Source organism: Netta rufina, assembly GCF_964035555.1.
Source record: "Netta rufina genome assembly, chromosome: 18".
In the NCBI taxonomy this organism is placed as follows: domain Eukaryota; kingdom Metazoa; phylum Chordata; class Aves; order Anseriformes; family Anatidae; genus Netta; species Netta rufina.
This window is the reverse complement of record NC_140142.1, coordinates 2703567-2727244: the sequence shown is the minus strand read 5'-3', so window position 1 is coordinate 2727244 and position 23678 is coordinate 2703567. Positions and strand designations below refer to the sequence as shown.

Below are 23678 nucleotides of genomic sequence, written 5' to 3'. Positions count from 1 at the left end.
CCAACTTGGGAAGCAGCTGTGTTGGATATTCATGGTGGGCAGTGAGCTGGGCAGGAGGCAGCCATGTGCCCTGGGAGCACAGAAGGGAAGGCTGAGGGGCACCTCACCGCAGCCTGCCAGGAGCTGCAGGGATGTCAGGAAGAGCCCCCGCGGAGCTAGGCTGTGCCCTGTGATGTGCAGGGAGCCCTCCTCTTGCCATGCTGCGTGTGCTGGCTGCAGCAGAGGGGACCCCCAGCCAGCCCCTGCATGGGGCATGGGGCTCTGCCACCCGCCTGGCCCCGGGTTTGACTCCTTGTCTCTGCTGGGCCCCACCTTCCACACTCAGATAAGTCCCTTGGCTGTCGGCTCCCTTTCCATTGCCCTGTGGGAATACCAAGCTGGGGCGGACAGGTTACCATTAGGCGTGCTGGTGCTTGTGTAATTCACATGGGTGATGGCACAAATGATGATTCCTTCACCAGTGATGCACATCCTTCTTCATGTTAGGCCAAACTCAACGTCCTTCTCTCTGCTTTTCCTCATCGATGAACTGGATTAGGTCTCCTTGATTATTCTGAGGCACAATGCAATGCTTTTTGCCTTCTGCTACTCCAGCACAATATGGGTGACTTTCCCTTACTCTGCACATTGACCTGCAGGGTCATTCCGTATTTGTTGCTTTCAAAATGTTAGTTGGACAGGGGCCATTTGCAAATTGGGGCAAGCTGATGTGTTCTGCCTCAGCCATTTGAAGCATGCTATACTTGAGTTTTTCAGCCTGAGTTTGCTAAAGATGACCCAGGAAGGTCATCAACAGATGTTCAAGTGTCTAGTTTAAGTAAGGGAGAGTATCTCAGGTTTCCAGTGGCCATTTCAGATCTAGGTCAATCCCAGGACCCCACTGAAGAAGAGGTTTGTCTTTGAAGGGGTGTTCCTGTGCTGGGCTGGTCTGCAGTTACAGGGACAAAGACCACTGCTGGCAGTAGAGGTGCCCTGGGAACTCCACCTGGCTCCACCTGATTTTCCCAAAGGGCTCCAGCCTCCTGCAGGTCTTTTCTGACATCTGCCAGTCCAGGCAAGTGCCTCAAACACAACAGGACCACAGGAGGTTTTCCCTGGTCAGAGAGCAATGCTCTGCCTGAGTACTCAGTTATTTCTTTAGTTCTTAACTAATAAAGCAATTGCTCATCAGCTCTAATGATTCAATTCCTTCTGTAAAATGTCTCAAGTGAAGTGTAATTCCAATCAGGAAGAAATTATAATTTCCATGATCTATACTCATCTCAGAAGAAGAAATACAGATAATCTCCTTTACTTGCATTCTCATCGCTTTGTCTATCATGGTGTGCTCCCTCATCTTCCAGGGACAACACACATCTTGATTACACAGACCCTGCTGAACGTCCCATTTCCACCTGCCTGTCTGGACCCATGCACTTCCAATGGTTCTCCTGGTTTGCTCTCCCCTTACTCTTTGACCATTCAGACCTCTCTCACCAACCCAGTTGCTGCTGTGAGATTCAGTGAGTTCGAGCTCGCCCATCTCTCAGCAGTCTGTCTAATGGTTTCCTGAGCAAGAACCTCATAATTTATCATTGAATATGTATGATATGGATTAATATTAACACGATTATTTGAAATTTCCTATTAATCAGTGGAAAATACATCATGTACAGTCATCCTTTTAAGAAGGTAAACATCACTGGAGGCAACAAAATGAGGAACCTGAGCTTTGTTTTTTTTTTGAAAATTGCAGCATGATTTCCTGTTGTTTGTTTTGAAATAGGAAAACCCCTGTTCTTCCCACCTAAACAGGGCTTCAAAGGAGAAACCCTAGACCAATAAAACCAGGAGAATGATGCTCTAAACTGAAACACAACAAAATTCATCCTTTAAAATGAAGAAAGATTTTTATTAGACGCTCTTTGAAATCTTCCCCCTTAACTACAACATTAAAGCTCTCCAATTAGCTGAACAAGTCTTGAATACTTGAAGAAAACGGTGGGAGAGATATGGCTCCTTAGGAATTACTGTGTTTTAATGAGTTCCATTGTATGTTTTGGTGCTGAGTCAAAGAAACTTGGGTACTGAGCGGAGAATGATGCAACTGTGCGAAAAAGCAAACTCAAAAGGAAAAGCTGAAGTGACTTGGAGTATTAATGGGTCCCACTGAGGGCTGTTACTAACAAAGCCTCCCCAGGGACTGCTTAGGGCAGATAATTGGAGGCCATGATTACGGACAGGCAAAGCACTGTGCTGAGAAAAGTCTTGGTTGGTTTTGGTGAAGCAAAAGGTCCAAAGCCTGACCCCAGTCACTGTGAGGGAAGATCCTGCACCCCCCTGTCTGGCTCAGGACTTTTCCTGAAGGTCTGAGGAATGTGGTGGGCAGTGTGATGCCATGAGAAGAACACTGGTATGACACCACCCTGCCTCTGCACAGGGTTGCAAGGAAGCAAAGAGGCTGCATTGCAATGACTATATCTAGTTTACTCATAAGCTCTAGCCAAAGTGATAGGGCTGTTGGGTCCTTCCTTTCTTGCCAGCACTCTGCCTTCTCCTCTGCACGTTTTAATATGCTGTCACACACTTTATCCTATTTCCTGGAAGTCTGCAGACACCCATCTCTGTTCACCACCTTGCTCTCATCCCAGCATTTCCATCATTTCACTGTCTCATCAACCCTCACCAGCTGTTCCTTGAAAAACGAAGCTAAGGTCACATCATAGATACTCACCAGCATCTTCCAAGCCATGGGCCTGCTGCTGGCCTTGCAGCTTCTTGTGGAGACACAGCCAAGCCTTGTGCCTGCTGCTGCCCAGTCATGGACTCAAGCAGAAGGGACAGGACAACCCATGTTGGGGCCTTCTTTCTGCCTGGGTCCTCCTGGCTCTGGAGGCAGAGGGGATCCCCCAGTCAGCATGCCAAGCAGGTGCCTTCTGCTGGCCTAGCAGGGCCACTGCCAGATGTCAGCCCAAAAGTGCAGATCCCAGGTCTATGTCAAGACACAGTACTGTCACCTGCCACCTCCAGACAGAAGTGACCTCCCAGTCCCTTCCTGTGACACGTTCCTGCTGCTGCCCTATCAAGTGCAGAGACAGAAGTGACCTCACAGTCACTGCCATGGTCACATTCCTCGTGCTGGGGCAGAAGATCCTGAGGCAGAGCTGAGCTTTCTCTAGCCCCCTCGGTATCTCTTTTTACTTTCTGGGTTAGAGATTATGTAAAGTTTTAGTGGGATTGTTTGGTGTTCTGCTTTTTCTGTCACGTCTGTGGTTGAGGTATGGACAAGCTCTGTGGTTTACAGGTGTTTTACATCTGCCAAGGAGTTTAGGGTTAAATAGAGCATTTTAATGTTAGTGGTAAGTGAAGGGATTATGGTTATCAAGAGAGAAAATTGATTCCTTTCAGAGTGTTGTAGTAGCATTTAGGTTTAGGGATTAAAATCACTGTTTCCAGTAAGGTAAGGGACATACATTACTGTTTTAAGTCAGTGTTACTGCAGCATTGGCATTGCATGAATGCTCTTACCTCTATGAAATCATTAATTTCTGCTGGCCATGTGTGGTGGTTTTACTCAGGTGTGCAGCCGAGCTCCACCACAACCGCCCTCTCACTCCCCCTCTCCTCAAAGAGGAAGGGGAAGAAAATACAACACAGAGAACTAGAGGTTAGAGATGAGAAAGGTTTAATTAAAGGGAAAAGGAATGGGGAGGAAAAACAGAGACAAAAGAAACAATCAGTCTGCGCAGAAGCACAGCGAGAGAAAAAAATATTCTCTACTTCCCATCAGCGAGAGGTGTTTGGCCACGTCCTGGGTAGCAGGGCCTCAAAACGCGTAGTGGTTGATCAGGAGGAACAGCCCCCTCCCCCACGAGAGCCCCCCCTTTTATTGCTGAGTGTGACTTCAGGTGTTATGGAATATCCCTTTGGTTGGTTTAGGTCAGCTGCCCCAGCAATGTCCCCTCCCCATCACTTGCCCACCCCCAGCCTGCTGGCTCCTGGGGGCTTGGAAGGAGTCCTGATGCTGTGCCCGCACTATGCAGCAATAGACACAACACTGGAGTGATATCAGTGCTGTTCCAGCTACGAGTGCAGAGCACAGCACTGTGTGGGCTGCTTCAAGGAAAAGGTGACTCCAGCTCAGACAGACCCAACACACAGATTCTCCACTGAAATCAACAGTTGGACATAAATGTCCATTGCACCAGTTCCCACCTTAGGCTGCATGGAGGCACATAAATTTTTATTATTATTGTTATTATTATTATTATTATTATTGTTGTTGTTGTTGTTATTTTATTTTATTTTATTTTATTTTATTTTATTTTATTTTATTTTATTTTTTTGAAACAAACAACTGTAAACCATGTTACAATTTGCTGAAAAATAGAACAAACTCCTCAGCTGTGTGCCCAGTCCAGGCTGCCTCTAGGCAACTTCACATTCCAAAAGGAAGAAGTAGAAATTAGATGGACAAGAAATTAGATTTTTTTTTTGTTTATTTTATTTTATTTTATTTTATTTTATTTTATTTTATTTTATTTTATTTTATTTTATTTTATTTCAAGATAAAATATTTTATACAGCTAGATTGGAAATGCTAAATAGAAAAAGAGTTGAGGAGCTGCCTAAGGACATGATTAGATAAACTTGTTAAACATGGTCAAATTTGAACTCCTTGATGGTCAGAGACTAACTGGGTAGGTTAGAGGGATCAGAATGATCAAAGGTTTGCAGTGGGCAAATCTGGAGACCAATGGGAAGTGCATAGGTCCAGACAGAGAGCTGGAAAGGGAAATTCCAACACTGTCAGTTTAATCAGGACCAGTGGAAGATTATGGCCTTAAATGCACATCAGAATCAACAGAGTAGTGCAAGTGCAGGGGAAGAACGGTATTTCTTTTTCTGCAGTGAGTATACATCCTGGAAATTCTCATTTTGTGACAACAGAAATTCAACTTAATGTGGGACACTTTGTGGAAAGGATTCACCCAAATCCCTTCAAGTGATGACAATTAGGTGCTCTATTCCTTAAATACTGAAGGAATGCACAGGATTTTGGGCAAAGCTTTGCTGTCTGATCATAAGCAACCAGTTCCACCTCTAGATACTCGGCTGCATCTGAGGAACTTCCCTGGACTGGCCGCTGTCAGAGAGGACCTGCAGGAGACCCTTGGGGCTACAGATTGAGCCAGGTGGACTTGCCAGGGCACCTCTACTGCCAGTAGTAGTCTCTGTCCCTGTAACAGCAGCCCAGCCCAGCACAACAAACCCCATCAAAGACAAGTCGGGGGCTCTTGAGAAATGGTCATCCATCTGAAATGGTCATTTTGAGCATTGGTCATACATGTACAGCATTGGTATCACACCAGTGTTTTGTCCATTGCTGAGCAATACTGGCACAACATCAGGACTCCGTAAGGCTTGGATTGCTTTGGTTTCCACCAGTCACTGCACAGGAGATGGAGGTCCATGAAGCTTTACAACCTCTTGTCTCATGCCTGGGAGATCCCCAGCACACAGTGCCTGTGCCCCGCAGGGCCAGCCCCGCTCCCCAGGCCAGCACAAGAGGCCTGGCCCAGCCACAGAGCAGCTCCAGATTCCTCTCCAGGATGCCATTTGCCATCAGACCCAGCACCAGTGGGACAGTCCCAGGACAGTCAAAGGCCAATTACTGTTTGCTGGGCAATGGGGAACCAGGAAGGGAGCTCCCAGACCAGCCCTTGGTCTTTCACTGGTCACTTTGGGACTCTGATCCTGCTGCTGGCCATGGCCATGGCTCCAGGGAAGCAGCAGCCCCGACCCGAGGGCAGCAGAGAGGCAGAGCCCAGCGGGCAGTGAGGGGCAGCCCCGAGGGACACTGGGGCTGCTCCTGCATGTGGCAGCTGGGCTCTTGGCCCTGAGCCCCTCCTGCGTGCTGGCACTGCTCCCCCAGCTCCAGAGGTGGGAAGAGACAGCAGCTGAAAGTAGTTAATTTATCCTGGATTCTTTATTTTCTTTATCTACACAGAAAGACAAGTTCTATAGTTACATGGCAAAGCTTTTGGACAAAAATAAAAAGAAATAATTAACAGATAGGAAACTTAGAATATCATTAATATATGATAAAAACAAGTTTCAGAAAATGGTATAAAACAAAATAATAAGAAAAGACTGTTCTAACATACTGTCAGAAAAACTTTGAGTCCGGTTAGGACTTTAGTCCATTATTAAGATGAAGAACTATGTATCCAAAGAGTTTCTGCAAGGCATTCTTGAGCTCCTGGTTCCTCATGCTATAGATGAGGGGGTTCAGGGCTGCAGGAACCACAGAGTATAGAACTGCAACCACGAGGTCCAGGGACTGGGAGGAGATGGAGGGGGGCTTCAGGTAGGCAAACATGGCAGTGCTGATAAACAGAGAGACCACAGCCAAATGAGGGAGACACGTGGAAAAGGCTTTGTGCTGGCCCTGAGAAGAGGGCATCCTTAGCACCACCCTAAAAATCTGCACATAGGATAGCACAATGAAAACAAAACAACCGAATGCTAGACAGACACTAAGTAAAATAAGCCCAAACTCCCTGAGGAACAACTTTGAACAGGACAGCTGGAGGATTTGAGGAAGTTCACAGAAGAACTGATTAAGCTCATTGCCTTGACAGAGGGGCAGGGAAAATGTGTTGGCCGTGTGCAGGACAGCATTGAGAAAGCCACTGCCCCAGGCAGCTGCTGCCATCTGGGCACAAGCTCTGCTGCCCACGAGGCTCCCGTAGTGCAGGGGCTTGCAGATGGCAACGTAGCGGTCGTAGGCCATGATAGTAAGGTTATAATACTCTGCTGATATGCAGAAGAGAAAGAAAAAGACCTGTGCAGCACAGCCTTGATAGGAGATGGCCCTGGTGTCCCAGAGGGCATTGGCCATGGCTTTGGGCAGAGTGGTGGAGATGGATCCCACATCGAGGAGGGCGAGGTTGAGGAGGAAGAAGTACATGGGGGTGTGGAGGCGGTGGTCGCAGGCTACGGCGCTGAGGATGAGGCCGTTGCCCAGGAGGGCAGCCAGGTAGATGCCCAGGAAGAACGCGAAGTGCAGGAGCTGCAGCTCACGCGTGTCTGTGAATGCCAGCAGGAGGAACTCGCTCACAGAGCTGACGTTAGACATTTGCTGTCCATACACATGCTTACCAGGTAAAGAGTAAAATGCAGAAGAATGTTAAAACAGAGTTCTCTGAGGAAAACCTATTGTGTCTCTTAAAGCACCCCGTAACCTGAGCATCTCTCTTTGCACGAAAATCATTTGGCATCTCTCCTGCTTGAGCTGCAGCTGGTGCTGGCTGAGAGTGGCACTGGGAGCAGGGGCTGCTGTAGGCTGCAGAGGAGTCCTCTCTGCTATACAGCAGGAAGGAATCAGGAACATGGGAGAAGCTCAAGTTCAGTTCTCTGGTCAGATTAATGATCTTTTCAGTGTTATTTCAAACAACTCATCTGAATGCAGAGTTACACAGGCCACTGCCCACAAGTCGTGTTCTAATCTGCCCTGTATTTCCTGTCTTTGAGCTGCAGAACCATCCAGCTCATGAGTTTCCTTGAGAAGAAACTGGAGACAACTGAGAGCAGAGAATCCCCAGTCCAAGTGCAGCTGGACAGAAACCTCACCTGAGGTGAAGTTCTCACACAGACAGAGCTTGGGAGCATCTTTTTGAGCTCTACCTTCTCTTCTACCCCTGCCTACCCCACAGCCCATGGGCTGCAGGGGGAGAGGATGCCAGGGAGGGGCTGCTCCAGGGGAAGGCGTCTGCACTGCAGGGCATGGTTGCAAGGTGCCCGAATCCCCCCTGCCACGGCGTTTCTGCCAACAGCTCCTTCTGGATGCCTGCCCCTCTCTCTGCTGCCTGCAGCTGTCCCTGCTGGGAGCTGCTGCTCTGCGCCCACCTCTTCTTTCCCCCTGCCCGTGCTCACAGACCCCATCCCACACGGCTGTGCTCAGCGCTGCCCTGCAGTACCCTGCCACCAACAGGGCCCTGCCAAGGGGCACCTCCATGGCTGCAGGAGCTACGGGGCAGCTGACAGAGAGCCCGGCATGGCCAGCCAGGGCAGGGTGTTCTGGGCTGACCAGGGGCACCTGCCTTAGGGCACTCCAAGGGGCTTCTGCCAGACTTTCTCACCTTGCACTGCAACCCAGCAGGACTCTCAAAGCCTACTGCATTGCCCACTGCCCTCCCAGAAACAAGACCCAGCAGGAGGAGACCCTTCCAGGACCTGCAGCTGCATGGCCCTGCAGCCAGGCATTTACCTTGTCAAGGGCTGTGCAGGTTTCTCCTGCAGGCAGCTCTCAGCATCCTCCCACTGCCAACTGCCTCCAAGCCCTCTCTCCTTCTCTCCTCTCTGTGTGCCAGCTGCGGTCAGAGCCCCCCAGTCCTGCTGCGCTGTGCAGAGGAGCTGCTCCTGGGCACAGCTGTCTCTCTGCACCAGGATCCCTTTTCAAATGAGTTTAATCTGTTGCAGGAGCCCAGCCCAGCTCAGCACCAGAGACCTAGATCAAGGCACTGCAATCACCCCTCTGGGGGCTTTGCTGATGAGCCCACGAACCTCAGGCACTCACAGACAATTGAAGACAGCTCTCCAGAAGTCCAAGTCAGAGGCAAGTTTCCTGCAGTGTCCCCCTGAGGGCCAGCACTGACACAGCCTCCCTTGGAGCTCGTTAGAGCAGAACCCTGGAGGCAGTGAGGACAAGGAGACAAAGGCAATGTGAAGGTGACACTGAGGTGTAGGCAAACTGGATGTGTGTCACCAATCACAAGGGCCAGGTCTTATTGCATGGCACACATGAAGGGAGATCCTTTCCCTTGACAGGTTGCTCAGGGCTCTTTGTGGGGCAGTAGGAGATGGGGATGTGCATTGCCAAGTGCAGGAGAATGGTACGACCCCTGACTGCTTCATGGTTGGGGGCGAGTAGGCAATGAGGCCCTGGTGCTTTAACGACCAGCTGTCTCCTCATAGGCCTCAGTGGCAGAGACAACAGCCATAGCCATGGACACAAAGACCTGGGTTGTGACTTTGATCCCTCGTAGAGCCCTTGATCCTTTCCACACCAGGCTGTCCTAGGGACTCCCAGACCTGTACCTCCTGAGGGCTGCAGACCCTCTTCTGTGTGGTGCCACACTGGATCTGAGCTTGAGTATGATAACTCAGATTTTCTTGGAGGTCCTGCTCCTCGTAAGGCAGCTCTGTAGGAAGCTGGCCTGGTTCCTGGTGAGCAGGCACCACAGCTCATAAGGCATCCCTTGTGGTGCCCAGGCCCTCCTCCTCCTGGTCACTGCTCCCTCAGTAGAGTCTGCCCTGATGTGTAGTTCCTCTTCCTCTGGCACAGGACTAGGCACTTATTGTTCAAGTTGTTCCTTTAGGCAAACTACTGCAGTTTCTCAAGATTCCACTGGACAGATGCTCCATTCTGTCAGGTGTTCATGTCTGCAGGCAGATAGTTCAACCTTCCCGTGTCTATGCTGTCTCTGACAAGATAGCAGCATCAGGAGCTGCATGGAACGTTTGGATAATAGAGGAGTAAGAAGCTGAATAAAAGCGTAGCATAGAATCACAGGAGAGTAGGGGATGGAAGGCTGCCAGGCTCCACCAATTCTGTGCTTCCTTCTCATGCATGCTGACAGTTAGTCTGGGGCTGTGTCCTGAATGTTATGGGACTGTGCAGGTGAAAATTAGAAGGGCCAAAGCCCAGCTGGAGCTCAATCCATCTACTACTGTCAAAGACAAAAAAAAAAAAAAAAAAAAAAAAAAAAAAAAAAAGTGTATATAAATACTTTTATAAAAGAGGATTTAGAAGAATGATCATCTTTAATGGGTGTATGGAAAAACCTGATGGCAAAACCTGAGGAACATAATGCCTTCTTTTCCTCAGTCTCTACCACCAAGACCAGTTGTTCCCCTGTATATTTCTTCCAGCTCAAAGTCAGAGCTACACTTCAAGTTTCACTTTGTGGCTGTTTTTTCTCTCCTGCTCTTTCCTATTACCACAGAAAGCTCGATGAGGGTGGAAACCCCTCTTGAAGTAGGCATCCCAACCCAGCAGGCTCCTTGCGGCCTCTCAGCCAACCAGACACAAGTCACCTCAGCAGCAGCTTCCAAGCCAGGGGCCTGCTGCTGGCCTTGCAGCTTCTTGGCTAGACACAGCCAAGCCTTGTGCCTGCTGCTGCCCAGCCATGGACTCAAGCAGAAGGGACAGAACAACCTATATGGGGGCCTTCTTTCTGCCTGGGTCCTCCTGGGTCTGGAGGCAGAGGGGATCCCCCAGTCAGCATGCCAAGCAAGTGCCTTGACTTCTCAAAATCAAGGGTGACCTGCTACCTCCAGACACAAGTGACCTCACAGTCCCTTTCTGTGACACATTCCTGCTGCTGCCCTATCAAGTGCAGAGACAGCAGTGACCTCACAGTCCCTGCCACAGTCACATTCCTCCTGCTGGGCCATCAGATCCTGAGGGAGAGCTGACCTCTCTCTTGCTCCATAGGTACCTGTTTTTCTCTTTCTGGTTTGGAGAATAAGCAAAGTTTTAGTGGGAGTGTGTGTTGTCCTGCTAGTGGTGTCAGGTCTGTGGTTAAGGCATAAACAAGACCTACGGTTTAGGGTTTTTTAGGTCTGCCAAGGAGTCTAGGGTTAAATAGAGCATTTTCATGTTAGTGTTAAGGGAAGGCATTGGGGTTAGTAAGAGGAAAAAAAGAAATGATTCCTTTCAGAGTACTGTAGTAGCATTTATGTTTAGTGATTAAAATGACTGTTTCAAGTAAGGAAAGGGCCATATGTGACTGTTTTAAGTCAGTTGTACCACAGCATCTACATTACATAAACCATCTTCTATGAAATCATAATTTTCTGCTGGCCAAGCTCTTCTTCCCACAGAATCACAGAATCACAGAATTGTCTAGGTTGGAAGAGACCTCAAGATCATTGAGTCCAACCTGTGACCTAACACTAACAAGTCCTCCACTAAACCATATCACTAAGTTCAACATCTAAACACCTTTTAAAGACCTCCAAGGATGGTGACTCCACCACTTCCCTAGGCAGCCCATTCCAATGCGTAACAACCCTCTCGGTAAAGAATTTCTTCCTAATATCCAACCTAAAACACCCCTCGTACAACTTTAGCCCATTCCCCCTCATCCTGTCACTGGGCATGTGGGAGAACAGACCACCCCCACCTCGCTACAGCCTCCTTTGAGGTAGCTGTAGAGAGCAAAAAGGTCACCCCTGAGCCTCCTCTTCTCCAGGCTGAACAAGCCCAGATCCCTCAGCCGCTCCTCGTAGGACTCCAGATCCCTCACCAGCTTTGTGTTTTCTCTGGACTTGCTGGAGCACCTCGATGTCCTTCTTGCAGTGAGGGGCCCAAAACTGAACACAGTACTCGAGGTGCGGCCTCACCAGAGCCGAGTACAGGGGGACGATCACTTCCTTAGCCCTGCTGGCCACACTGCTTCTGATACAAGCCAGGATGCTGTTGGCCTTCTTGGCCACATAAGCACACTGCTGACTCTTGTTCAGCTGACTATCCACCAATACTCCCAGGTCCTTCTCTGCCTGGCAGCTTTCCAACCACTCATCTCCCAGCCTGTAGCTCTGCTTGGGGTTATTGTGCCCCAGGTGCAGGACCCGGCACTTGGCCTTGTTGAACTTCATGCAGTTGACCTGTCCATCGGTGCAGCCTATCCAGATCCTCCTGCAGAGCTTTCCTACCCTCGAGCAGATTGACACACGCACCTACCCTGGTGTCATCTGCAAATTTAGTGAGGGTGCACTCGATCCCCTCATCCAGATCATTGATAAAGATATTAAAGAGGACTGGCCTTAGTACTGAGTACTCATGCTAAATCCAAAACACAGCTTCATACCAGCTACTAGGAGGAAAATTATCTGGATCCTAGCCAACTCCAGGACACTCACAGACTAAGGACATGATATATCTGTGTGTATATCATCTGAGAAAAGGTGGTGGTGATTAATTGGAAAGTACTGGAGCTGAGCATGGTGCAGATGGTATGGAATATAGGGTGGATATTGTCCATGTGTTGGCTGGGATAGACTTAATTTCCTTCTTATTAGATGATACAGTGTTGTATTTTGTATATAGGACACAGTTCCAGATAAAGTAACAGTATGCATGAGAAGGAAGAACAGAAAAGTGGAATCTGGCAGCCTTCTATCCCCCACCCTTCACTGATTCTGTGCTGTAATTCCATTCAACTAGTTCCTGCTGTATAATCCAAACTGTCCTGCAAACTCCTGTTACTGTTATCTTGTGAGAAACAGCATAGTCAGGGTGATCCATCTGCCTGCAGACATTAACAGCTGACAGAATGGAGCATCAGTGTGGGGCAACCTTGAGAAACTGCGGGATTTTGCCTACACAAACCTCCTGACATTTACACGGGGAAGAGCCCTATCCTGCACCAGAGGAAGAGGAACCCCATACATGGAGGCAGACTGGGACTCTGCTGAGTGAGCAGTGCCCAGGAGGAGGAGGGCCTGGGCACCACGAGGGATGCCATATGAGCAGTGGTGCCTGCTCAGCAGGAATCAGGCCAGCTTCCTACAGAGCTCCCTTCTGAGGAGCAGGAACACCAAGAAGATCTGAGTTATCAGACAGCTCAGATCAAATGTGACACTACCCACAGAAGGGTCTGCATCTGGCAGTGGAAGATTAGGAAGTCCGGGAGTCTCTCAGACAGCCTGGTGTGGAGAGGAGTAATGGCTGTGGCAAGGCTGTAAGACCCATCAGGACTCAGGTCTTTGTGTCCATGGCTATGGCTGTTGTCTCTGCCACTGAGGCCTAGGAGGAGACGGCTGATCGTTAAAGCACCAGGGCCTCATTGCCTCCTCACCCCCAACCATGAACCAGGCAGGGGTCGTACCATTCTCCTGCACTTGACAATGCACATCCCCAACTCCTACTGCCCCACAAAGAGCCCTGAGCAAGGTTTGGCTGCTAAGGGTCTCCCTTCTCAGGGGACAGGGGTCAAGGCCTGTCCCTTGTTCTTGGTGACACACATCCAGTTTTCCTCCACATCAGTGTCACCTTCACATTGCCTTTGTCTCCTTGTCCTCACTGCCTCCAGGGTTCTGCTCTAACGAGCTCCAAGGGAGGCTCGTTAGTGATGGCCCTCAGGGGGACACTGCAGGAAACTTGCCTCTGACTTGGACTTCTGGAGAGATGTCTTCAATTGTCTCTGAGTGCCTGAGGTTCGTGAGCTCATCAGCAAAGCCCCAGAGGGGTGATTGCAGTGCCTTGGGCTGGTGCTGTGCTGCTGAGCTGGGCCGGGCTCGTGGGACAGAGAGAGCTCGTGGCAAGAGGGCCCTGGTGCAGAGAGACAGCTGTGCCCAGGAGCAGCTCCTCTGCACAGCGCAGCAGGGCTGGGGGCTCTGACCGCAGCTGGCACACAGAGAGGAGAGGAGAGAAGGCTTGGAGGCACTGAGGCGTGCAACAACAGAGGGCAGCGTGTGGCAGGACACATCTGCAGGCTTTTGACACCGTGAGGCTCTGGCAGCAGGGCCATGCAGGTGGGGTTGCCAGAGGGGTCTTCTACAGCTGGCACATCTGATGGCTGATAGCATCTGTCAGGGTCGGTCTCACTCTTTTGGTAATTTGGACTAGGAGAAACTTTAGAGAATGGCATTTATGAATGGGCATTTCAGGAGGAAGACTGAGGCTCGCTTAGTCTGAGGAGAAAGGCTTTTTTGGATTCAGTGCCCTAAGTGCCAAATTCTTGCAGTGGAGGGGAATCTGAGTGATTGTAAGCACACAGCTTGTGGTCTGGGGTCTCAGCATGGACAGGGAAGAGATGTGGGGACAGAGAACCAGTTCCCAGCAGGGCTATAGGCAGGCAGTGAGAGGGAGCTGCTGACAGAAATGCTGTTTGAGGGAGGGCTCAGGCACCTCCCTGGGACAATCGCTGCTCTTCTCTCCCACCAGCACAGGGCAGCTGAGACCAGAATGGATGGACAGACTGGCTGTGCTCTCTGAAGTACACTCTGCACTAGAGGAATAGTATCTATGACTCTGAGGATCCACAAGGCTTTTTTTGTAGTGCAGCAGGAACGACAGCATAGAAAAAAAATTGCCACAGCCCTTCTCTGCCATTAGGTGATTTGGGAGTAAAAATTTCTTCATATAAAGAGTTAAACTGATCTGACAATACCCCATGCTCCTCTTTACTTTTTTTTTTTTTTTATAGGTAGGGACTGTTAACTACACTGCCTACAGAAGAGTCCCCTGTTCCCACGGACTACTTTAGGCAGCATCCGTCAGGGCTCATGAAATGGACATGCCTAATGTCTGCTTAAAAGGCCGATATTGAATCAGATATCAACAGATAGTTGTGTTGTATTTTCTTACTGCCTTTTCCCTCCTTGTAGAACGCCATGGCCACAACCAGCAAATGCCCAACATCAGCTCTGTGAGCGAGTTCCTCCTGCTGGCATTCGCAGACACACGCGAGCTGCAGCTCCTGCACTTCGTGCTCTTCCTGGGCATCTACCTGGCTGCCCTCCTGGGCAACGGCCTCATCCTCAGTGCCGTAGCCTGCAACCACCGCCTCCACACCCCCATGTACTTCTTCCTCCTCAACCTCACCCTCCTCGACCTGGGCTGCATCTCCACCACTCTGCCCAAAGCCATGGCCATATCCCTCTGGGACACCAGGGCCATCTCCTATCAAGGATGTGCTGCTCAGGTCTTTCTCTTTGTCTTCTTGATTGTATCAGAATTTTATCTTCTCACTGTCATGGCCTATGACCGCTACATTGCCATCTGCAAGCCCCTGCACTACGGGAGCCTCGTGGGCAGCAGCTGCCTGGGGCAGTGGCTTTCTTATTGCTGTCCTGCACACGGCCAACACATTTTCCCTGCCCCTCTGCCACGGCAATGCTTTGGACCAGTTCTTCTGTGAAATCTCACAGATCCTCAAGCTCTCCTGCTCAGATGCCTACCTCAGGGAAGTTGGGCCACTTGTGTTTAGTTTTTCTTTAGCATTTGGTTGTTTTGCTTTCATTGTGCTGTCCTATGTGCAGATCTTCAGGGCAGTGCTGAGGATGCCCTCTTCTCAGGGCCGGCACAAAGCCTTTTCCACGTGCCTCCCTCACCTGGCTGTTGTCTCCCTGATGGTCAGCACTGCCATGTTTGCCTACCTGAAGCCCCCTTACATCTCCTCCCCACATCTAAATCTGGTGGTGGCTGTTCTGTACTCAGTGGTACCTCCAGCACTGAACCCCCTCATCTACAGCATGAGGAATAAGGAGCTCAAGGAGGCACTGAGGAGGTTATTGCAATATTCAGTATTTCAACGAGGAACTGATCTTCTGCATGTGACTCCCTGAAGTATACATGGACAAGGCAGAAACACCTTTGTTCACATATTTCAAAAACTGTTCATTCTTTTCAGTATTATTCCCATATGCTAAATATGTCTTTATACTCTTATTTTATAAATTTAATATATTTTTCTTCTTCTGTGTCCTTCTACCTTTTCTTCTAAGCCAAAGACTTCATGTAGAGGTGCTGCTAAGCTCTTTGTAACTAACTAAATAAAGGAACCAGCAGGTAGGCAGTTTCTGTGGATCTCATTTCTCATACACTCTTCTCAGGTACAGCAGTGGGTGTGGGGTGAAGATCCCTGCTGCAACGTGGTGGAAAACCCTGGTGTTGTTTGGGGCTGCCCTTTTCTGCCCTGGCAGGCACTCCTTGCCTGCAGCCTTTGAGTCAGGGTTGCCACTTTCTTGGACCCACGAACACTGACAGCAGCAGGACATGGGCGTTTTGGTGCTGGTCTCACTTCTCTTCCACACTGTTGTCTTGTAGCACCACTGAATCAGAACTGGCCTTCCAGCTAACACCCCTAGGAGTACGGCTTTCAAAAGTGAGGTGGAGGAAGCATTGAGGAAGCAGCCTGATCTGATGCGAAAGTTCTCCCTGCTCAGAGCAGATCTTAGCACTGGAAACCTCCAGAGCTCCCTTCTGGCTCTAATCCTGAAGGAAAGAAGGGCAGGACAGGGAGATAGGAGGAGGAAATACTGTGGTGGGTTGAGGTATTGCTGACCTATGTAGTCTTTGCTCCACATTGTCCTCAGGGTTACATCATGAATGAGTTCATCCCCAAAAGATCCTCTGCACCATGAGCACCCGGTGTCCAGCTGGTTTGGAAATACTGCAGACACGTTCTTCTGATGCTTGTGTAACCAGATTGGTGATGGCAGGAAGAGACTGTTCCTTCACTAGTGATCAACTTTCTTCTTCATGTTAGGCCACAACTGAACATCCCTCACAATTCTTAGAGTGTTTGCTTTATCTCAGCGATGAACTGCATTAGGTATCCTTGATTAGTCTGAGGCACAATGCAATACTTTTTCCCTTCTGCCACTCCAGCACAAAACCATTGAATACTTTTTCCACATTGACCTGATGGGGCATTTCACATTTTTTACTTTCATATCCCTGATGGAAGGGGATGATTCCCAAACTAGGATAAGCAGATGGGTTCTGCTTCAGCCATTTGAGGTGTCCTGCTCTTGAGTATTTCCGCCTGAGTTTTGCCACAACTCCTGCACTGTAATGCATCCCTTGTCTGGCATCACCCTGTCCCCTGTACTGTGGGATGACTGTGCTGTGGTGGGACGTGTTTCCAGTGGTTCGTCTACCAGACACCGTAAAGAATACTATAAGCAGGACTAGAGGGGTTCTGCTTCCAGCCATGGGGAGGCGGGGAAGAAAGGAACAATCGGGTTTACTGGACTGGGTATAGTTAATGGCCTGGTACACCACACCCACAAATGTATCAGGCTCTACTGATACATCAGTACTCACCGGTGCACAGAGTACCCTAATGCCATCAAGCTAGAAAGAGGTAGAACCCACCTGTATTTCTGGAGTGACAGGGGGAACCCAATACATAACTGTACTGGAGGCTGAGGTGAGTCTAACTGGGAAGGAATGGCAAAAGCACCCCATTGGGACTGGCCCAGAGGCTATGTGCATCCTCGGCGTAGACTGCTTCAGGAGAGGGAATTCAGAGTTCCAAGAGGGCACCACCGGTGGGGCTTTGGCAGAGCTGCCTTGGAGACAAAGGACATGAAACAGTTGTCTACCTTACTTGGTCTGCCACAGAACCCTTCTGTTGGGGGTTTGCTGAGGGTTGAAGAACAGCAGGTGCCAATTGCTACCGTGGTGGCGCACCTGAGGCAGCGTCGCGCTAACCGAGACTCCCTGATTGCCATCCATGAGCTGGGTCATCAACTGGAGAGCCAAGGTATAGATGCAGAGCTTGGGAGTGTGGCTTAGTGATGGACTTGTCAGCACTAAGGTAAAGTTGCCTGACCTGGGTTACACTTCCCAGAGTAGTGTCAGGCACAATGCAATTCTTTTTGCCTTCTGCATCTACAGCACAGAAAGTAGGACTTTGCCCTACTCTATTGACTGGCAGGTATTTTCACATTACTCAGTTTAGGTTTCCGTGTCTGGAAGGGGACAATTTCCCAAAAGAGGCCAATCTCATGGGTACAGCTACAGCCAACGAAGATATATTTTCTTTAGTTTGCATCTTGAGTTTTCCACAGAAGACCCAATAGAGCATAGATGTCCAGTTGTCTGCAAAGATTCTAGCAGAATTTCACAGGTTCCAATGGTCATTTCAATTTTTTGTTAATTTATTTTATTTTATTTTATTTTATTTTATTTTATTTTATTTTATTTTATTATTTTATTTCATTTTTTTCCCTTAGGAACTCCTGACTTCTCTTAGAAAGGGTTTCATGTGCTGGGCTGGGCTGCAGTTACAGGGACAAAGACTACTGCTGGCAGCAGATGTGTCAGACCTCTAGACTCTACTTTTCCTCCCGATGAAGGTTTCCAAAGAAGACACCATAGAAAAATAGCAGAAGAAGAAAGATGCTCCAAACTGAAATGTAGCAAAATTCAGGATTTATAAACAGAAAATATTTTCATTAGTTGCTTTTTGAAATCTCCTTCCTTAACTACATCATGCAAGCTCTGCAGTTAACTGCACAAGCCGTGAAGACTTTCTAAAACTATGGAAGAGATGTCAGGAGTTTCTGCATTTTAATGAGGTCCATGGAGTATTTTGGCACTGATGCTATGGAGCTCAGGTACTATAGAAGAGAGTGATGTAACCGCTTGAGCAAGTAAAGTCAGGAGGAAAAGTTGAAGCGACTTGGAGTATGAATGGGCCCAACTGAGGGCTGTTACTAAGAAAGCCTCCTCAGGTATGTGTTAGGGTAGATAATTAGAGACCAAGATTGCAGACTGGCAAAGTCCTGTGCTGAGAAAACTCTTGGTTGATTTTAGTGAAGCAGAAGAGCCAAGGCCTGACCCCAGCCACTGGGAGAGGAGATCCTGCATCCCCATGTCTGGCTCAAGGCTCTTCCTGGGATCTGTGGGATGGAGTGGGCAGTGGGATGCCATGAGAAGAACAGTGGTATGACACCTCTGAGCTGCTGCTCAGAGTTGAAAGAAATCAATGAAGCCTCATCAGAATTAATATAACATATCTCCCAACAAACTCTAGCCAAGGGGACAAAAACCTCAGGGCTCTTGGGACCTTCCCTTTTTACCAGCACCCTCTGCCTTCTCCTCTGCAGGCTTTCCTATGCTGTCCCACACTTTGCCCTATTTCCTTCAAGTCTACAGACACCCATCTCTGTCCACAACCTTGCTCTCATCCTTTGTTTCACCCATGTCTCGCCAACTCTCACCAGGTACTCCTTGAAAGACAAAGCCCAGGTCTGATCAGACACAAGCCACCTCAGCAGCATCTTCCAAGCCAGGGGCCTGCTGCTGGCCTTGCAGCTTCTTGGCTACACATAGTCAAGCCTTGTGCCTGCTGCTGTGCAGTCATGGACTCAAGCAGAAGGGACAGGACAACCCATCTGGGGGCCTTCTTTCTGCCTGGGTCCTCCTGGCTCTGGAGGCAGAGGGGATCCCCCAGTCAGCATGCCAAGCAGGTGCCTTCTGCTGGCCTAGCAGGGCCACTGCCAGATGTCAGCCCAAAAGTGCAGCTCCCAGGGAGAAGTCAAGGCTGACCTGCCACCTCCAGACACAAGTGACCTCACAGTCCCTTTCTGTGACACGTTCCTGCTGCTGCCCTATCAAGTGCAGAGACAGAAGTGACCTCACAGTCACTGCCACAGTCACATTCCTCGTGCTGGGGCAGGAGATCCTGAGGCAGAGCTGAGCCCTTCAGAGCACTCCCATCCATCTCCTCTTTGTGGCCCACAAGCTGATCAGACCCATGACCCCTCACATCCATCTTTGCATGCCATGTGACTGCAGAGTAACCTCACAGTTCTTGGCCTGCACTAAGGGCCACACCCAGTATGGTACCTAAAGGTAAGGGTTAGGAGAGGGGCTGAAGGTGAGGAAGTCAATGCACAGGAACAGGGGAATCAGCTGTTAGGTGCTCATGCATCAGGGGACTAGGGCTCACCTTTCTGGGTTTGAATTTAAAGAAAGATTTTTTGGGAGGGATTGGTGTTCTGCTTTGCGTATCAGGTCTGTGGTTAAAGTGCGGACAAGCTTAGTGATTTAGGGTTTGTTTAGTTTTTCCAATAATTCTAGGCCTAAATAGAGCATTTAAATCTAGTGTTAAGGGTAGGGATCAATGTAAGCAAGAGAGTAAGGGTAAGGGAAAGAGGCTATGGACTGAGTTTTGGCTTCAGTGCACAATTAGATGTCAGGCATAGGAGTAGTTGATTCCTGTTTGGGTGTGGAGTAACATTTAAATGTAGGAATTAAGTTTGCTCTTTGAAGCTGGGGAATAGCCTCATATAAGTGTTTTAAGTCACGGTTACAGCAGCTTCCGCATAGCCTGAACCAACTTACCCTTTACAAAATCTTTAGTTTCTGCTGGATAGTCCTATTCTCTCTTCCAAATCTCACATTTCTCCTGACCAGGGCTTCTCCTGACCTCGCTATATCAGTCATATTCTTAGGGACATCTTTGTGGTGGCTTTCAAGATCTCAGAGTATCTGTCACAGCTCTGTTGGGTACTCTATTCCTGAGAAACGTGGCACTTAATACATGATGGAAAAGGACATAAAAGTCCATCAGAGCACCCTGAACATGTGCCCAGCAGCTCGGCACCATCACAAAAGTGCGCTTCCTGCCTACAAGTTTTCTTTCCAGAATGGCTCCTATGGCTTCAGGGTAACTTTTCCCAGGATAAGTTACCCAGTATAAGGGTAACTTTTCCACTCACTTCCCCAGGCCACACCACTCTTGCCTACAGGCTCCATGCGTCTCTCCAACCCTCCCCTCTCCTCCTGCAGTAGTGGCACCTCAGCGCAGCAGGTTGGTGCATCTCCAGGCTCAGGCGTGTTTCCTGAGGGCCTGCCCCGTGTGGGGAGTGGTGGGGAAGAAGAGAGCAAGGTCATCTCCTGGGGCATGGCCTTAACCACAGACCTGATACCACTAGCAGGACAACACACACTCCCACTAAAACTTTGCTTAGTCTCTAATCTAGAAAGAGAAAAACAGGTACCTATGGAGCAAGAGAGAGGTCAGTTCTACCTCGTGATCTGATGGCCCAGCAGGAGGAATGTGACTGTGGCAGGGACTGTGAGGTCACTTCTGTCTCTGCAGCTGATAGGGCAGCAGCAGGAACGTGTCACAGAAAGGGACTGTGAGGTCACCTGTGTCAGGAGGTGCCAGGTCACCCTTTACTTTTGAGAAGTCAAGGCACTTGTTTGGCATGCTGACTGGGGGATCCCCTCTGCCTACACACCCAGGAGGACCAAGACAGAAAGGAGGCCCCCAGATGGATTGTCCTGTCCCTTCTGCTTGAGTCCATGAGTGGGCAGCAGCAGGCACAAGGCTTGGCTGTGTCTAGTCAAGAAGCTGCAAGGCCAGCAGCAGGCCCCTGGCTTGGAAGCTGCTGCTGAGGTGACTTGTGTGTGGTTGGCTGAGAGGCCGCAAGGAGCCTGCTGGGTCGGGATGCCTACTTCAGGAGGGGTTTCCACCCTCATGGAGCTTTCTGTGGTAATAGGAAAGAGCAGGAGAGAAAAAACAGCCACAAAGTGAAACTTGAAGTGTAGCTCTGACTATGAGCTGGAAGAAATATCCAGGGGAACAACTGGTCTTGGTGGTAGAGACTGAGGAAAAGAAGGCATTATGTTCCTCAGGTTTTGTCATCAGGTTTTTCCATACACCCATTAAAGATGATCATTCTTCTAAATCCTCTTTTATAAAAGTATTTATATACACTTTTTTTTTTTTTTTTTTTTTTTTTGTCTTTGACAGTAGTAGATGGATTGAGCTCCAGCTGGGCTTTGGCCCTTCTAATTTTCACCTGCACAGCCCCATAACATTCAGGACACAGCCCCAGACAAACTGACAGCATGCATGAGAAGGAAGCACAGAAGAGGTGGAGCCTGGCAGCCTTCCATCCCCTACTCTCCTGTGATTCTATGCTGCACTTTTATTCAGCTTCTTACTCCTGTATTATCCAAACGTTCCATGCAGCTCCTGATGCTGCTGTCTTGTCAGAGACAGCACAGACACGGGAAGGTTGAACTGTCTGCCTGCAGACATGAACACCTGACAGAATGGAGCATCTGTCCAGTGGAATCTTGAGAAACTGCAGTAGTTTGCCTAAAGGAACATCTTGAACAATAAGTGCCTAGTCCTGTGCCAGAGGAAGAGGAACTACACATCAGGGCAGACTCTACTGAGTGAGCAGTGACCAGGAGGAGGAGGGCCTGGGCACCACGAGGGATGCCTTATGAGCTGTGGTGCCTGCTCACCAGGAACCAGGCCAGCTTCCTACAGAGCTGCCTTATGAGGAGCAGGACCTCCAAGAAAATCTGAGTTATCATACTCAAGCTCAGATCCAGTGTGGCACCACACAGAAGAGGGTCTGCAGCCCTCAGGAGGTACAGGTCTGGGAGTCCCTAGGATAGACAGGATAAAGGGCTATGGCAAGGCTCAAAGTCCCAGTAGGACCCAGGTCTTTGTGTCCATGGCTATGGCTGTTGTCTCTGCCACTGAGGCCTATGAGGGCACAACTTATTGCTAAAGCACCAGGGCCTCATTGCCTCCTCGCCCCCACCCATGAACCAGGCAAGGGTCGTACCATTCTCCTGCACTTGGCAATGCACATCCCCATCTCCTACTGCCCCACAAAGAGCCCTGAGCAACCAGTCAAGGCAAAGGATCTCCCTTCATGTGTGCCATGCAATAAGACCTGGCCCTTGTGATTGGTGACACACATCCAGTTTGCCTACACCTCAGTGTCACCTTCACATTGCCTTTGTCTCCTTGTCCTCACTGCCTCCAGGGTTTGGCTCTAACGAGCTCCAAGGGAGGCTGTGTCAGTGCTGGCCCTCAGGGGGACACTGCAGGAAACTTGCCTCTGACTTGGACTTCTGGAGAGCTGTCTTCAGTTGTCTCTGATTGCCTGAGGTTCGTGGGCTCATCAGCAAAGCCCCCAGAGGGGTGATTGCAGTGCCTTGATCTAGGCCTCTGGTGCTGAGCTGGGCTGGGCTCCTGCAACAGATTAAACTCATTTCAAAAGGGATCCTGGTGCAGAGAGACAGCTGTGCCCAGGAGCAGCTCCTCTGCACAGCGCAGCAGGACTGGGGGGCTCTGACCGCAACTGGCACACAGAGAGGAGAGAAGGAGAGAGGGCTTGGAGGCACTTGGCAGTGGGAGGATGCTGAGAGCTGCCTGCAGGAGAAACCGGCACAGCCCTTGACAAGGTAAATGCCTTGCTGCAGGGCCATGCAGCTGCAGGTCGTGGAAGGGTCTCCTCCTGCTGGGTCTTGTTTCTGGGAGGGCAGTGGGCAATGCAGTAGGCTTTGAGAGTCCTGCTGGGTTGCAGTGTGAGGTGAGATAGTCTGGCAGAAGCCCCTTGGAGTGCCCTAAGGCAGGTGCCCCTGGTCAGCCCAGAACACCCTGCCGTGGCTGGCCATGCCGGGCTCTCTGTCAGCTGCCGCGTAGCTCCTGCAGCCATGGAGGTGCCCCTTGGCAGGGCCCTGTTGGTGGCAGGGTGCTGCAGGGCAGCGCTGAGCACAGCCGTGTGGGATGGGGTCTGTGAGCACGGGCAGGGGGAAAGAAGAGGTGGGCGCAGAGCAGCAGCTCCCGACAGGGACAGCTGCAGGCAGCACAGAGGGGCAGGCGGCCAGAAGGAGCTGTTGGCAGAAACGCCGTGGCAGGGGGGATTCGGGCACCTTGCGGCCATGCCCTGCAGTGCAGACGCCTTCCCCTGGAGCAGCCCCTCCCTGGCCTCCTCTCCCCCTGCAGCCCATGGGCTGTGGGGTAGGCAGGGGTAGAAGAGAAGGTAGAGCTCAAAGAGATGCTCCCAAGCTCTGTCTGTGTGAGAACTTCACCTCAGGTGAGGTTTCTGTCCAGCTGCACTTGGACTGGGGCTTCTCTGCTCTCAGTTGTCTCCAGTTTCTTATCAGGGAAACTCATGAGCTGGATGGTTCTGCGGCTCAAAGACAGCAAACTGAGGGCAGATTAGAACACGACATGTGGGCAGTGGCCTGTGTAACTCTGCATTCAGATGAGTTGCTTGAAATAACACTGAAAAGCTCATTGATCTGACCAGAGAACTGAACTTAAGCTTCCCCCATGTTCCTGATTCCTTCCTGCTGTAGAGCAGAGAGGACTCCTCTGCAACCCACAGCAGCCCCTGCTCCCAGTGCCACT

The 23678-nt window shown here is 50.0% G+C and overlaps 1 pseudogene across 1 annotated transcript; it reads left to right on the top strand.

The window, feature by feature from the left end:
* The first annotated feature begins 14402 nt into the window (after nt 1–14402).
* On the top strand, nt 14403–15339 carry LOC311216158 (olfactory receptor 14J1-like; annotated as a pseudogene). The gene has a single exon. The product of its transcript is annotated as an olfactory receptor 14J1-like (transcript).
* Nucleotides 15340–23678: the final 8339 nt, after the last annotated feature.